Consider the following 17769-nt stretch of genomic DNA (forward strand, 5'->3'; position numbering starts at 1 on the left):
TTCTCAGATTTCAAAAGTGCCCAGCTGCATGATAATCCCATGTTTTTATTATTAAAACCAGTGGATAGTTCTATCACACAAAGAAAAGGGCAGGGTTTTTTCTTGTAGGACATAACCATTTCATGTTAGATAATGGGAAGCAGTAACACAGGGAATGAAGAGATAGATATTGGCCAGCCATGTGATGCTGAGGCAGGGAGGGGAACACCTGTTGCCCGCCAGATAGTGCCAGACTACAGCTCTCACAATATCTGAGGCAACGCACACATTGAAGTTGTCTTGCCCAGCCCCACTCACTCACTGCATTTCAAATCTCATTCCTACATTGACATACAGATCGGGTAGGTGGGCATCCTCACTCAATGCCCGTTACCCAATTTGTTTCCCTGTGACAAACTACAATTCACTGAAGCTGTCGTCTGCACATGCGCTATTAACCGTGCATGTGCAACACCCGCCTGAAATGTACACACCTCAGCTTAACCATGGCTTCCATTTTCAAATAGGGTGGAAGCTGGTTTGAGGAAAACACATCAGGCAGGAGTATTTCTCAAGAAGCTATAGAATACCTATGGATTGTGGCTAATATCATGTGCACTTGGGCTTCAATTGCCAGTGGTGGGAGTGCGTTGGATATGGAGTAAGTGGTGGTATGTACACAGCCTGTCTGTTGGTGAAAGTGAATGGTGAAATACATTGAAGGTTCAGGTTCTTCTCCTCCTCCTTCTCCTCCTTCTCCTCCTCCTCTTATTTATACCTCACTTTTTCTCTGACAGGGACTCAGGGTGGTTTGCCACTAAGAGAACAGGAAACTGGACTAGATAGGCCTCATCTTATGTTCTATGTTTGTAGGTCCTTAGCTTCCTCATGGTACAATATTCTTTGAGAGTAGAACAGTATCTGACTACCTCAGGAGATAGCGGACTTTCCTTCATTAGAAGTTTTTAGGATGAGGGTGGATTGGCAGAAAGTTGGATGAAAATTTACCTCAGACATATGATTCTGTGGGATATGACTCTATGATCCACTTCTGAAGCACTGCAGAAACCTGTTTGACAAGACCAAAGGGGGGGGGACATAGACTGCCATAGGCCACATGAAAATATTATACCATCTTAAGCCCCTGAAAAACTATAATCCATACCCAGTGATCTCTTGAGTTCATATTTCATGAATAGGGTTAAAAAGAAAATAGCATTTTTGAAAGCATCTTGCTCCAGAAGGAAGCTTTGAATAGGAATGCAAATGGCGAGAGCAAAATGGTCACTTCTATATGTGCTCAGGGAGCAAGTTTCTGGCACAAGAGGATTAAAGTGAAAGCAGGTCAAGTCCATTTGCAAAAATAGGTGGCCCTCCTAGTTGAAATGGGATTTATATTCATGGCAACATCAGACACTGGCTGTCTTCCATTAACTGACAGTGTGATATAATTATACATTTGAAATGGATAAGGTGGAATAAATGTTTATAATATTAGGTATTTTTTTAATGATCAAGTCATTTATGATAATCCAGTTTGTTCTGCAGGCATCCTGCGTTATATACTAAAAACGTCCCCGTCTACACTATAATCACTTTGTTTGACCTTAGCTGCTCCTCCCAAATCTTTAAATTGTCTGTTACCTTATCAATATTATGTAATAGAGCATTGCATAATATCCTTCCACAACAGCATTAAAGTTCTCCTTCCTACAATGTGAAATGCCTCATATATATATAGCCAAAGAAATACCATTAAGTATGCATTTTGTTCATGGGTATTAATTTTTTTAATGTTGCTGTTCAAAACAGCAGGCTGCCCCTCAGGTTACCTTTGAAAGTCACAGGTCCTGTCTCAGGAGACGCAGCCATGTCTTACATTGTGTTGAAATGCTACACTGGAATAAAAGACACATGGTCTCACATAGGCATCAGTAGGAAAGGGATCCAGAGTTGGTGATTCACCATGTCTAGAATCCATAAGACAATATAGTGCCAACAGTGTTTTTACAGATTTCAAAACATGGATGTCAGTTCCGAGGCTAAACATAAGCATCTCTCACAGAATGTTTCACTAGAGGTCTGAAAGCAATTTAAGTTTAACTCTTGCTGTCATGAACTGGCAGGACCACAGAGAGGAGGAAGAGAATCCTGGTAAGGAGTGTAGCCAGGATTGGAGCAACAGGAGATGGTGAAGAAAGTACTCAGAGTGACAGAGGATGGTGAGAGGATGGGGTGAGCAGTGGCGTAGCGTGGTGGGGCTGTGGGAGCTGTGGCCCCAGGTGCATTTTTTGAGGGGGCACGACCAGCCACCCCCACCGATAGGCTGTGTCATCAGAGCCTGGCTTGCGCCCGGCCGTGGCAGCTCCAGAGAGAGGCTGCAGCGTGCGAGGAAACTGTAGCTTCCTTGTGCTTGGCTGCGACAGCAGCGCCACTCTCGAGTGCTGTGGGGTGTGAGGAAGCTGTGCAACTTCCTTGCGCCTGGCCGCTGTTCTGCTCCCTGGGTGCGCCCTGGGTGCACTTTGCGAGGGGAGCCACAGTGGGGTCCATCTGCGCCTCTTGCCCCGCTTCTCTTGGGGGTCACCCTGCGCGTGAGCCCTGGGTGGGGTTTGCGCACCCTCTGCCACTGGGGGTGAATGCACGGGAGCCAGAGGAGCAGGACGCATCACCAGAGCCAGAGGGTCACCTGTCTCCACAACCATGGTGGGCTCTGAGGCACAGGGAGCAGCAGGAGAGGTGCTCTAGGAAGCAAGGACTCACAGCCCAGCTCCCTAGCTGGCCAGTGGGGCTTGCTAGCTAGCTCTGGGAGGAAGTGTGTGATTCCTCAACTGGAGTAGGCTTGGAACAGGTGAGGGTCACATGCCTCATCAAGCCCAGGTGCTGCAATCAGCATGCAAAGTACAAAAGGGAAGCAGAGCTGAGGGGCTGTGTCTGCTCAGCTGCTCATGTTGGTGGGCCTTGGTTTGGATGCTCCTGGACCTCTAGAAGGCTTGAGAGCCAGTGTGGTGTAGTGGTTAAGAGCGGTCGTCACGTAATCTGGGGAACCGGGTTCACGTCTCCGCTCCTCCACATGCAGCTGCTGGGTGACCTTGGGCCAGCCACACTTCTTTGAAGTCTCTCAGCCCCACTCACCTCACAGAGTGTTTGTTGTGGGGGAGGAAGGGAAAGGAGTTAGCCGCTTTGAGACTCCTGAAGGGGAGTGAAAGGCGGGATATCAAATCCAAACTCCTCCTCTTCTTCTTCTTCTTGACTCTGTACTGGACCTGCTTCAGGCTTGACTCTGTACTGTCTCCTGATTGCCGGACTTCAGACGTGGCTACTTGGGTTGACCCTGGACTGTGTTTCCTGGACTTTGCTTGTGTGGATTGATCCCCAGACATTGAACTTTGGACTTGACATACTGACTTGCTGCCAGGTAGGCCAGGGGTTCGGGAGACTTGCGTAGTTTACAGTCACTTCAACTAGAAATGCTGTGAGGCATTATGGTCTGTGGGGCCCTGTGCACAGCCCTTTTAAAGGGTTCTATTTGTCACCTGAACAGTGCTGCTTCCATACTTCCCTTTGCCCTACTGCTTGCTCCTAAGAAAACCCGCCGCTTAGTGCTGAATTGTATGAAGCAGCAATTGGGTTTTCCATGGATTTCTGTTTGTTCCAATTCAGAGCTAAAGAACCTGTTTTCTTGGGGAAAGCTGTGGGGCAAACAAAAAAAACTGCTCAGACCTGTGCCTAGAAAGCAGAAAAGCACTTGGACCCAGCCTTTCTAGGCACAGAACAAGCTAAGTGTGGACAAACACTAATGTGTGTCTGTATGAAAAAATGACAGAACTAAATGCATAAGAATAGGTTAGTTAATAACATGGGTTATCATTTTTGCTGCTATATTATTGAACAGTATTTCATATCTAATTAATGAGATGATGTGCACCTGTAGTGAGGTTTTTAAAAAAGGAAAACACTTTTCTTCACCCCAAAATGAACTTTATTTAAAGGAACAGAATGAATGAAAACTATTGTAAACTATTCATAGATACAATGGTACCTCTGGTTACGAACTTCATTTGTTCTGGAGGGCCGTTCTTAACCTGAAACTGTTCTTAACCTGAGGTACCACTTTAGCTAATGGGGCCTCCCGCTGCCACTGTGCTGCCACCGCACGATTTCTGTTCTCATCCTGAGGTAAAATTCTTAAACTGAGGTACTACTTCCAGGTTAGCGCAGTCTGTAACCTGAAGTGTTTGTAACCCAAGGTAACACTTTATTCATACATGCTTTCTTCAGCAGTTTCATTGCACAAAATGGGTCTGGTAGGAATAGCATTGGATGCAACATTTCATGATACATGCAATTGCTACTTTTCTTTTACCAAAATGCCAAGGGACAAGATAGGCACCCAGAAGCAAGTAGCCTTAGAACCAATTGATCACTGCAATGTTAAGGGAATCCAGACAGTGTTTTAAGTGTTTCACTTCACCAGAGTCTCAAGGAGTTCCAGTCCAGGTTTTACACAATGTTCAGAAGCACTAAGGATTAAGAGCGGAAAATATTTATTGCAACATAATACCTAAAATGTGATAACTAGAGCATTCTTAATGATTGAACTCTCTATTCATACATGCAAAGTACTAATTGTGAGCAATATAAGAGCAAATGCTTCTGCAGAGGGGCAGGGGGAGTAGATAGCCACAAATTCAGTGTAGCAAGGGTATGTATATTAAAATCCAATGCCTAATCAGTGTATGGTTTTGGTTACCGTAACTGCTTTTATGGTGCCCCAGTAATGCTTGGAAGCTTTCAACTAACATGTCAAATAACTAAGCCTTCTATACATCCAGTTCTAAATCTTTCTGTTTGGAGTTAGGAAAGTTTCAGATATGGAACCTAGATTCTTCAAGTTTGCTTTATAGGTGAAGGTTTTTCATTCTTTTTTTTACACGGGGTATTTTGTGTACAAGTCTAAGGGCCCATCCACACTTCTGCTTGCCCTGTGCCTAGAAAGCACGGGTCCAAGTGGTTTTCCTTGTGCCCCACTCCTTCCCAGGGAAAACCTGCTCTTTAGTGCTAAATCGGAGCAAACATCGATCTGGAGAAAACCCAAATTGCCGTTTGCTCTGATTGAATGCTAAAGAGTGGTTTTCCCTGGGGAAAAGCAGCAGAACAACGGGAAGTGTGGGAAGCCCTAAAGCTTGGCAAGCACTGGACCATAGTGGGTGTGTGTGTCATGCTAGCATAGCAAACGTGAATGAAGTTGCAAGCTGCCCTTCTGTTGGAAGAGTCTCCTACTCATTTTACGATGAGCACGGCCAACTCCAGTTTGATCTTGTGAATTTCAGCTGGCCTGGATTCAATCCACATCTCAATATGCAAAGAAGGGTCATGAGAACTGGCTCTTGTTTAAAATCCAATTCCAGACAGAGTCTGTAATCTATGAAGCGCTTACTTGTAAGTAGCCTCATGAAAAATCCCTTTGAAGTCTTGGGACTACTCCACGATTTCTCCAGAATGCGCGGTTTGTGCATTTCATTTGAAACCAGATTTATTGCCTCCCAGCTGGGCCTTTTCTGAGACAGGAAAATTGCAATATCCACTGTACTTAATTGCTTCCCAATCCTTTTACAATTGCTTAGTTTTCATTTGGGGTAATAGTACCCTTACAGCACTAGAGGAGGGACTTTATCCCCCACTGCCCCCACATCTGAAGCTTATACCTAAATACTTCCTTTCTAATGAGCAAAATGGTATCTTTGTGGCTTGCTCTTACAGAACAGTCATGCATCTTGTCGCTAAAAGCTTCTGTATAGCTAATAAATAGAAAATATGCCTGCCAGCTGAAAAAAACCCACCCTTTCCCAAACTAATCTGGTGATGCCCGCTTTTCAGAAGGGCCCAAAAAGTGTGATGGACTCCCACTAAAAAGTAGTCCATTTGTAGTTTGGCCATGGCAAGTGTTTTCCTTGATGTTTTGCATAAAGGAAAGAAAGCTACAACCTCTGTCTCGCTTTTGAACAACCAGCGAAACAATAAGCAAAAATAAGCAGTGGCGTGCGGTCAGTGGACTAGGGGAACTAGGCTAGTCACCTAAATGTTCCCGGTAAATTAGAGCATTAAAGCCTGGCGCCTCCTTTCCAAAGCCCAGGAAGCTTCTGTCCAGCTTAGGGAGGGAGTCCTGATGCTCCGATGTGGGGTACAAGAGCCCTTCTGCCACTTTCCCAAAGGCTTTCAAACTCTTGAAAATGATGAAATAAAATCAGTACAGTGGTACCTCTGGTTGCGAACGGGATCTGTTCTGGAGGCCCATTTGCAACATGAACAGAATGCAACCTGCATCTGCCTGTGCCATGATTCGCCGCTTCTGCGCATGCATGTGACGTCATTTTGTGCATCTGCGCAAGGGGCGAAGAGCGGCGAAACCCGGAAGTAACCCTTTCCGGTACTTCCAGGTCGCTGTGGGACGCAACCTGCAAATGCTCAACCTGAAGCAAACGTAACATGAGGTATGACTGTATTGAACACCAATTGTTAAACACTATGTACCTTAATAACAACATTTCCGTGTGCTGCTCTGGTTCACCAGAAGCTGCTTAGTCATGCTGGCCACATGACCCGAAAGCTGCACGCCAGCTCCCTCAGCCTGTAAAGCGAGATGAGCGCCGCAACCCCAGAGTCGTTCGCGACAGGACCTAACGGTCAGGGGTCCCTTTACGTTCATGTACCTTAATAAAACAAAGCAATTTCTTGTTGACATCCATCTGCCTCAAGAGACAATGGAGTGTGCCTCCAGGGGTTATATCAAACAGCTGAAAAACAGAAATGTCACATATCCTTCATTCCAAAACCTTTATGCTTAACTGGCAGGAACACTGGAAAATGTAGGCAGGACTTCCTTTTTTACTATGCAACTAGATGGAATACTGAGCATTTGTTGTCTTATATCTCCCATAAACAAAATCAGGAGAGCCTTACTTTTTATGTTTTTTAAATGACATGTGAATTTTCAGAGTGCTTGCTTTTGTTTTTGTATATGTAAGAAAGTTATGTTATCTCATTTATATTAAATAAAAGGGCTGGGGAGGCTGAAAATACATGAAAGGGACATATTATATACCTTTGCAAGCCAGGCCTGTGTTGGCCACCTTTGGCTTCATCAAAACATAGAACCCCCTTTCTCCAACGGTTTTTTGTTGCTAAAGAATAAAATTAGAATAATACACAGGAGATACCGTTCATTTGATCAAACTCTTCCTTATTTATTATGAAGTGCTGATTCCAAATGGAATTCTGTGTGCGCGCGCACACATGCACACCCCCCCCAACCCCAGTTAAATTAAAAACAGCTGTGCTATAAACCACAATGAAGAGAGAACTCTTTGGAAACCTTATCCTTAAAAACATTTAGAGATCATTGGGGTCTGACATAAATAATAGGTTTTATAGTAACTCTCAGAAGTGCAAGCCCAGTAAAATCAGGACATTAGGTGATAAGAAGTCCAAGATACCCATAATCCACACACAGTTGTGTGGAAAGGAAAAATGCATCCTGGGTACTGACCACCTCAGTTGCAAGTAAAACACCCAATGAGGTTCAGTGGATAAAATATTGTATTGGAACTTAGAGTCTGGGGTTTAAATCCCACCACCCTCCACTCACTGGGTGGTCTTGGAGTAAGGACTATTTCGTAAGATACATTTTTAACATGTGCCCACATTGCTTGTGGCATGCTGAATATTACTTTCAAGAATGGTTAGGTTTGTAGTGTAGGTCTGAACTTTGTTGGAATAGCTGAGTACGGTAATTCCAAATCTGTCCTCTATTTGGAGTAACGCACCCTTCTTCTTTTTTAGTGCACTTATGTGCAAATCTGGTTTATCGGAAAACTTGTATTTCCAAAAATTAAGAAGTGCATATACAGGTAAACAAATACTTGCATGCAGTCCTATAAGGGATCTCAAGTTTCATCACTTGGCAGAGATGAACACTTTGAAGAATTGCTTGTTGACTGCTCTTTTGTGGCTATCTGCTATATCAGAAAACTTGTGTTTATTTTTTCTTTAAATGAAAATTAAAAGGTACAGGCACATAAACAAATACTTGCCTGCATGCCCAAAAGGAACCTTGGGTTTCTGGGACTTATGGTGGGTGGGCAAGTAACAATTTAGGGGAGGGGACAACACACAGCAGGAATTCATCCTGTCAAACCCCACCTACTAATGAGGACGGGGGGAAATGAGATGGATTTTGAGACATAAAACTGAAAGCATTCATGTGTGGGAAAAGGTGCACAGATTTGCACATGGAAAAATTGACCCACATTTGCATTAATGCCTTAGTGTGGACACACCTTGAGTCACCTATATGCTTGTGCCAAAGGCATGGAAGTTCTGAAGCCCATTCAGGGTAGACCTTTCGTATCACAAATGATGGGATATTGCACTATGCTTACCCAAAGGAATATATTGGTGGACAATTTTTCCTAAGTCTGGTACTGTTTTATTACACTTATGAACCATAACTCCTCAAATTTGTAGAGTATTTGAATCTCTGTGAAAATTACATCTTCTTGTTTTGGTCAGGCAAGATCCTATGGATTATCAGGGTACTTGTGTTCTTGATGGAAAGCCACCAGTTCCTGAGGTCTGCTAGCTTCTGCCAACTGGGGAGGGAACAGGTTGTTCCTCCTCTCCCTGCCAAATACAGTTGTTTCTTAATTTTCATCCCATTGACAGGAAGGGTTGTGCCAGCTAAAGACTGACCTGACCCGGACATTCCCCTTTCCAGTCCCTACCACCAACAGGGCAACAGTGGCAGAGGAGGAATGATGGCAGACCTTTTCACTTCTGCAACAGGAGACTTTGGGCTTCTTTCTCTATCTACAAAGAGAAAGAAAGCTCCATAACATCCTACAATCTCTCAGTCACCCTTCTAGGGAATTTAGGATTGCCTCCTAAATAAATAAATAAAACTTCCAGAACAGCTTATAAAGAAGTTAAATGAACCCAAAACACACACAACTTAATGCAATCAAAACACCAGAGCCCTGAATCGAAACGAAAACAAGCAGATGGCTTCGTCATCTCATGCTACTATTTTATTTAAAAAAACAAAAAAGAATTGTTTTTATTGCAACTATAACAGATAGAAAAAAGAAATGTCAGCTCACATAAACAATAATAACCCATCTGTCTTAATTTAAACCTATGTGCATTATTAGTACAAGCAGTCCCTGTGTCCAAATAGAAAGCCAAATGAGATTGACAGTGATAAATTACATGTTCAAATATAGAAAGTGCATCAAGATCTTAAGTCTCGCTGCAGCCACAAGGTCTTGCAGGAACTACTTTGGTTGTCCATTGAATAGCATCGCAGGAATATAATTTTAAAGTGTGTGAACATCGGAAGGATTTTCCAAAACAAACTTAACATGAACAACATTTTCTGACTAAAAAGAAGACACTACATAACATCATATGCCTCCAAGAGGCCCTGTCAGCAGTACATCACAAGCATTACATCACAACTAGCCAATTCCATCTATCTCATAAAGACACTGTGGGGTCCAGTACACCCAAAACATCAATTCTGAACAAACCTATGTAATGTTCATTTTTCAGAAACATTACATATAAATAGAGAAACACTACTCAAAGTGTTCCATGTTGAGCAGAAGTCTGGGCAACCAATTTTTTTTGTCCGTTCTTGATGCTGTGTTGCATCCATCCTCCTCTCCCAGGTGTTGAAAAGTCTACAGGTTCATGTTGCAGCAAGAGTAGAAAGAATCAAATACTTTTTACTTATCTATAAAAATATTTTTATACCGCCATTTCATAAAAGATATACTATGCCTTGGAATTTATTCATATCTTTCCATTACTCTGGGAGAAAGTCGCTTTCAAGGACTGGCAATGAGAAAGTAGTTCTCTTATGACCCCTAATATGAACAATAGCTATGCATTCTTTCTAGTCAAACTCTTAAGCTTATGCAGCTTACTTCTGTGTCATGTACCAATCACCATTTCAGGATTAGCTGGATTTAAAATAAAGCTCCTTTATTGCTATCTAAGTTTAAATTTCACTTTGGCAAGCAACCAAAAGTACTGCAATCCCAAACCCATCTTTTGTTTGACCTTATAAAGAAGAGGCCTTCTATGTAAGTGTCTTTTAGGTTTCTCTTGAGAACGCGGCTCGGTGGCCAGTCCCACAGCTGACGTGTTTGTGTGCAAAATAATGAAACTGCACCACCCAAATTATACCGTAAATCTTTATTGTGTGACACTGGACACAATCTAGCTAAAAGTAAGCGCTTATAAACCAAATTGATTTCAGTGCAAGAGAGTTAAGGGTGTGCTCAACTCTCCCATTAAAAACAGTGGTACTTCAGTGCTTAATTTGGTTGGATAGTGTCTTATGAATCTAATTTTGTGTTGATAAAGGGTCCACAGCTCTCCTACCATTCCTGTTTATGAAAGCAACAATTTAAAAATATCTTAATTCCCCTCTCCTTTCCTCAACAGGTCAGCAATGGTGATATTTTTAGCTTGTTTTTCTTGGTGATTTCAAAAATGAATAACTATTGGCTTTGTATCCTATATTAGCTGCCTTGGTAGAAATCAGAGATCTATCTATCCACATTCCATTTCCAAATAGAGAAGCAACTTCAAAACTCTGGTAGACTGTGCTTTCTGCCATGATGGCACAAAAGTGGTGTCCAAACTGTGTTCTGAGGAAATGTGGGATTCCTTTGGCGACCCATCTAGGGTTCATCAAAGTATTTCCCTGAAATGCACAGCAGTATGACTGCATTTGGATTTGGTACAATGTAGCCTAACCAGCCCCTCCTATTTGAATTGAGTTTATAACCCAGAAATATTCCCCAGAACCTTCCGCATCACACAGGGGTTATTGTGGAGTCCTTGCTGAAAGCAAACAGTTTTAAAAGTAATTCTTCAGTGTAGATGGATGCCTTTTGCTGAAAGAGGGGGCAGATCTGATGTGCTGAGCATAGTCTCCATGTCTTTTACTCCTGTATCAGTTTAACTAGATTTTCTAGTCTCTCTTAAATGAATATAAATTTTGTCCTCCAGATCTGACTGGGGTATGAAAAGAAACAGCAGTTTATATCAGGCAAGCATCAGATTGCTGAATCTATTTATCAAGATATTGGAGTGCTTATTTAAATTTTTGGTATTTATTTGTAGGTTGCCAGATGCTGATCTTGGACAGACTGTATAACACCTCCTGGGGGTTTTGTAGATTAATTGTTGTATCATGATGAGCATTAATAGTTCATTTTATATACCTGACTGTTGAAGTACGTCATGTAATATATGGTAATGTTCCTGAGGATAGGGATATTTATTTTTTGAGTATACACACTGTGCACAACCTTAAATTTGGAATGGGAACCCAGTGGCGTAGCGTGGGTTGTCAGCACCCGGGGCAAGGCAAGTAATTTGCGCCCCCTCTGCCCTAGGGGCAGAGAGCTGCGAGTGCGAGCGCCCCCCCCAGATGTTGCGCCCGGTGCGGCCGGCCCCCCTGCACCCCCCACGCTACGCCACTGTGGGAACCTCAATGGCTTTTGAGAATATTAGTCTAATGTGATAATATATAATGCTCAGCAAGCAAATGCAATGGGACTTCTCTGTCTTCTCTCCCTTTTGCAACTCCAAATCTTCTCCGGAGTGTCTGGAATCTGTTTTTGAAGCCTGATGACCTCTGCCCTCCAGTTCTAGCTACATCTTGATCCCTCTCTTTCCCATGCTGACATGGTCCTTTGCTTCTTTAAGGGGGTGAGGAGTCCTACCAGGGCTTAATTTGGTGAGGGGTCCTGCCAGGGTTGTTTTTAGTTCCAAAAGTCCTGTTTGTGGGATTCAGATCGAGAGTTAAACTTTTTCTCTTTGCAGTTGTCTGGTCCATGTTTGAGGAACTAGGTCATCCATCTGTTTTCTTCCCCTCCCCTACTTGCCTTGCTTCTGACAGCTCTCATGTCAACAGTCACACACAGAACTCCAAACCTGTCTTCAGCCATTTTAAGAAGCAGAAACCAAGAGCTCTTTCTCTCACTGTCTCTTTTCTCTCACACACCCTCTCCTCTGTATCTTTATCCATGCATATATTTTCTTGCATTGCCATTTTCCTGACTTATTCCCTCCTGTTTGTAAAATATGTGTGAACTGTACCATACAGTTGTTGTTTTCTGTTATTTGTTCAAGGGGATGTTTAATCTATGGCGGAAAACATCTGCAGGTGCGCCTGGACTTCCTTTGACTTTTATACCTGCCCTGCAGTTGTTTCCATCTTGCTGTTTTTACAAAAAGAAAGCATTAGCAGCACGAAGACTCCTTTCTTTGACTTGTCCTGCAGTCTTTGGCAGCTTTCATAAATGGTCCTAATTGCTCCTTAATGTATTGGCACCCACCTTTATGAAATTTATTTTCTGTGCTATGAGAGAAGGTTGAACACTTTGTTAAAGAAAAATTAGAGGCTGTTACGCCATAATAGCCCTCTCTCCGGAGAGTTAACTGAGTTAACCTTGCCATCTTCAAAATATATTAATTATGCAATGTAAGATATTAAAGATAAGTGGTTTCAGTAGCAATAGCCATGTAGCAGATGATTTCATCTCACCCCAAAAACCTTGCATGTGACCAAAGCTGTATAAATTAAGTTTTGGTGTGCTTCACATGTGGCTTTTGAATGGGTTGTGGAATGACAATGCAGTTTGTTTTAATGATGTTATTTATAACCTCCTGGATTTGAGTGCTATATATGTGCCATATCACACACTTATTATAGGGACCCGGGTGGCGCTGCGGGTTAAACCACAGAGCCTAGGACCTGCTGATCAGAAGGTTGGCGGTTTGAATCCCCGTGACGGGGTGAGCTCCCGTTGCTCAGTCCCTGCTCCTGCCAACCTAGCAGTTTGAAAGCACGTCAAAGTGCAAGTAGATAAATAGGTACCGCTCTGACGGGAAGGTAAACAGCGTTTCCGTGCACTGCTCTGGTTCGCCAGAAGCGGCTTAGTCATGCTGGCCACATGACCCGGAAGCTGTACGCCGGCTCCCTTGGCCAATAATGTGAGATGAGCGCCGCAACCCCAGAGTCAGTCACGACTGGACCTAATGGTCAGGGGTCCCTTTACCTTTACCTTTAAACACTTATTAGCTAGGCTGATTTTTTTTCAACAAACAAACATCAAGTGTTTTGGTAACCAGATTCACATGGTATGCACAAAAGAGGGTAGGAGATGGTTTTACATCCTCTCTCATACTGCGAGAATCTGGGGTCATCTAGTGAAGCTGGACAGAGGGAGATTCTGGGCTGACAAAAGGAGGGACTTCTTTATGCAGTTCATAGTTAAATGATGGGATTCTCTACTACAAGGTAATGGTGATGGCCACCATCCTAGATGGCTTAGGGCAGGCGTTCGCAAACTGTGGTTCTGCAAGCTTCATCAGGTGGTTCATAGCATTTCGGCATTAAACATTCCTTTTGTGGTTTTTTAAATTGTATTTTATTGCTTCCTTTATTTCTTATGTTGTACTCTGACTTGAATTCATGTCAACCACCCATCTCTGTTTGCATATCAGGTTGGGAATCCCATGTTTGCTGTTCCACCTTCTGCAGGAATTAGGGTGTTGTACGAATCGGGCATTATTGGCTGGTGTAGCAGCTCATAAGATCAGGCTGCAAATCTGTTTAAATGTGTGGAATTATTCTAGGTTTATACTAGTAGAACTGTATAATGCTGAGAAGCTGATCTAAAGTGTATCGTAAAGCATCCCAGATAGTGAAGCAGCTTTTGCTAGATGGTTTTGCAGGCTGTTAATTCCTCTCAGAATTTGTCTCTTCCATTAGGCTTCAGAGGACTATACTATGGTGAGATAAGGCTAAATTGTATCTAAACCTAATGGATTGGCTTCTCTTTGGTTTCAGAGTCAATTTTCAATTTTCAAAACTGAAAATATAGAATTCAAAGGGCCTTTTCAAAGATTTCTGTCCTCAGTATGCTGTATCTGTTCCCATTTAACTGCAATTATTCATACAAGTGTTGAGGGTGTCCAGTTATTCAAAAAGTGAGTCCTGTAATATTCACTAAGCTCTACGTTCATTTAAGTGTCTGTCCACAGACTTGTAGCATAATATGTATACATTCATATGACTTTCTATGCATGGTTTTCATGCTTGTTCCTATTGGGAAGTGCTTTCATGAGCAGGAAAGGCATAAAATTTTAAGTGGCTCATAGTCCATAACATTTCACTATTACTACCAATGAATCTAGGCAAATATTAACCATAAAGTATTCAAGCTACTGAATATGTTTAATTACAGGCAGACTTGTTAAGTGCACAATGTCAAGTTCTCTCCTGTTTTTACTTAAAGCTTTAATGTATTCCATATTGCTCTTGCAGCTTTTAGTATATTTACCACTCAAAGCGAAATTTATTTTCAATTTTGCTATGCTACCTGTAAAATTGGAAAATTAATATAAAAGCTTATGTTTTGACAAATATAAATTAAAGGAAATTAGAGACTCTCAGGCATTTGGGAGAATGAGGGACTTCTATAAAGAAATATACTGATCATGACTCACTGGTCCCAACTTATCTGCATACTGAAATACTTACTAGTGACACATATAGAAAATCTCAGTTTTGATAACTGTAATGCGAATTGGGGTTGCTTGTGCGTGAACTGCAAACTGCTCCAAGCTAGTCGTATAGCTAAAACTTTCCCTGGTTTGACAGCCCTTGAAACGCGACTGTCTTAGTCACTGGCAGAATCCGTCAGTGGGCGTGACCTAAATTTCTTCCAACATAAAAGTTGCTTGACTCCAAGTCTCCTCCTCGATTCTCTGCGTGGAAGCCTTCTGCGCAGCGTGGGCGTGCCAAGCGGAGGTCCTGTGCTCTCTCCGCTGATTTCACTGGAAGAGTCTCGGAGCCTCCCCTCTGCCGTACTCTCAGCTTCCCCTTTCTCCCTGGTGTCCCCTGGAATACCTTCCCCCGAGGAAGCTCTCTCTCTCTCCTTGCTAGTTCCCTCCCCTGCATCACTGGAGCGTCTTACCTCTCCTCTTCCCTCTGATGGCAGTTCCCTGACAATAACTATACTGTGCTATCATACAGAATACAAACAGGACAATTTGACCATGTTGCATGCTCTCTCTGCCCGCCCCCCCGCCTCCCCGCTGCTAATCTGTCTAGAAAAAGGAACTCTTGTTGATATTTGCATTTTTAAAATATAGACTGTAATGAACTATTAAAAGTTTACTATTTTGAATGTCATTTATATTAAAAATTTAGGGATGGCTCCAAACAGTGGTACCTTGGTTTACAAACTTAATCTGTTCCTTAAGTCTGTTCTTAAACCAAAATGTTCTTAAACCAAGGCGTGCTTTCCCATAGCAGCGGGGGACTCAATTTAGAAATGGAACACACTCAACAGGAAGTGGGACATGTTCTCATTCCATGGCAAAGTTCACAAACCAAAACACCTACTTCTAGGTTTGCAGCGTTCTTAATCCAAGTTGTTCATAAACTAAGGTGTTCTTAAACCAAGGTACCACCGTATCCTTGAAATTCCCGGGGATGCACTCCATATGGAGAACCAAACCTGTGAATGGTCCATCTGTGGATACAGCTACATCTTTCCCACCAGCAGCAATTTCCACGATCAGACTGTCTAACATTTTCTCCATGGGAATATATGTCCCTGAAAATAAATGGAGGGTCACAGACACAGCAGAAGAGGCTCATTTTTATGAGGGTTAAAGTGTGTTTTGGTGGTGGGGAGCTTTGCCCCATGCTAGATTTCTGAAATAGAAATAACAGTATATTTCACATCAATGCTTCATCCTTAGGCTATTTTCTCTGAAGTAAAGTCCTTTTGATTTGATGGAGTTTACTTTCCAGCAAGCATACGTAGGTTTGCAGCCTTATTTTAATTTCCAGCTGATAATGCACTCAGGCGTTCAATGTCACATCAGTTTCAGTTTCCTCTGAATATGTACCACTTCAGGTGAGGGATTCCACTTTTGGAAGTCCCCCATGTGGAAAACAAAGACATCCTACCTGTAATTAAAAACAACAGTAACCCTATAAAGGGGTTCTAAGTCAATTTGCTCTTTATGCCAGTTTTATACTGGCAGGTATTTTTAAAAAAATAATCTATCTACCACTTCATTTTTTTTGCCTCCGTTTGGGTCAGTATTAAAGCTGGCAATTTCTGCAAAGGAATAGTCCTCCGTTCTAAAATCGTTTCCAGGAAAAAATGTGGCAACAGTGTAGGGGATCTTAAAATGGTTAGCTTGCTATGACAAGGAAGCAATTTTAGCTACCACTAAACTTGCATGTGCTGAAGGAGAGCATATTGCATGTGTCAGCCTGAAATATAAACACTGGTGCGATGCCATTAAAATCTTTTTAAATTTTTTTTATTCTCAACAATTCCTGAACTGTGCTGCATAAGCTGCTGTTCTGGCAATCATTCAAAAATCACCTGTAGATATTCAGTCACGAATAATGAAAACATGCTGAACAGCATTAATCCTGTATTAATAAGCGGCTACTGTTTATATTTATTTGAAGGTGAAAAGTTGTATGCATTAGAGTGATATACAGCTGAAAGAAATATTGCAGTCCGTATAATATAAGCAGTAGCAAAAAGTCTCTCCATGTCCCACCAGTCGTATGCCCTCCCTTCCATTGATTCCCCTTTCCTCTGATTCTCCAAAGCACCTAAAAGCCAGGAGGACAGAGTCCTGCACTAGGCATGCTTTCTTCACATGCCATCTCTATCCCCACCACAATCCCACATTCATGATGAGAAAAAACATATACAGGTAGCCATTTGTTGCTATTTTACAAAACAACATTGCATTTCTCAGTGCATGCACCTGTAGCCAATATGATGTAATGATTAGAGGGTTGTCCGTTGGGTGTGGGGGCCTAGACTCAAATCCCCACTGAGCCTTATGAGAATAAAATAGGACAGGGTTGTTGTTTAGTCGTGTCCGACTCTTTGTGACCCCATGGACCAGAGCACGCCAGGCACTCCTGTCTTCCACTGCCTCCCGCAGTTTGGCCAAACTCATGCTGGTAGCTTTGAGAACACCATCCAACCATCTCGTCCTCTGTCGTCCCCTTCTCCTTGTGCCCTCCATCTTTCCCAACATCAGGGTCTTTTCCAGGGAATCTTCTCTTCTCATGAGGTGGCCAAAGTATCGGAGCCTCAGCTTCAGGATCTGTCCTTCCAGTGAGCACTCAGGGCTGATTTCCTTCAGAATGGATAGGTTTGATCTTCTTGCAGTCCATGGGACTCTCAAGAGTCTCCTCCAGCACCGTAATTCAAAAGCATCAATTCTTTGGCGATCAGCCTTCTTTATGGTCCAGCTCTCACTTCCATACATTACTACTGGGAAACCCATAGCTTTAAGACTGCCATCCTGAGCTCCTTTGAGTTATGAATTATTCAAGCAGCTCTTCTCTCCTATATGTTTCCATACTGTTCTTCAGTGTTCCATCAGATTCCATTTCATGCATGTATATATGGACTAAATCAGTTTTTTTAAAGCACACAAACATTTGAGAAATTTGTATAAGAGCCGATGTCAGGGGTTCAGGAGCAGAGGCACAGGAAAGGGAGGAAACAGAGAGCGAGGGGGAGGAATCCGAAGGAAATATGAGCGATGACAGCGGCCCGAGATCTCCGAGTCTTTCCAGTGAATCGGAAGATTCACAGAAAGGGGCGCCAGTGGTCAGAACAAGGGGGGCGCCTAGGGGGACACACCAGGAAGAAGGGA

This window comes from Podarcis bocagei (genome assembly GCF_964188305.1).
Source record: "Podarcis bocagei genome assembly, chromosome: 6".
NCBI lineage: Eukaryota > Metazoa > Chordata > Lepidosauria > Squamata > Lacertidae > Podarcis > Podarcis bocagei.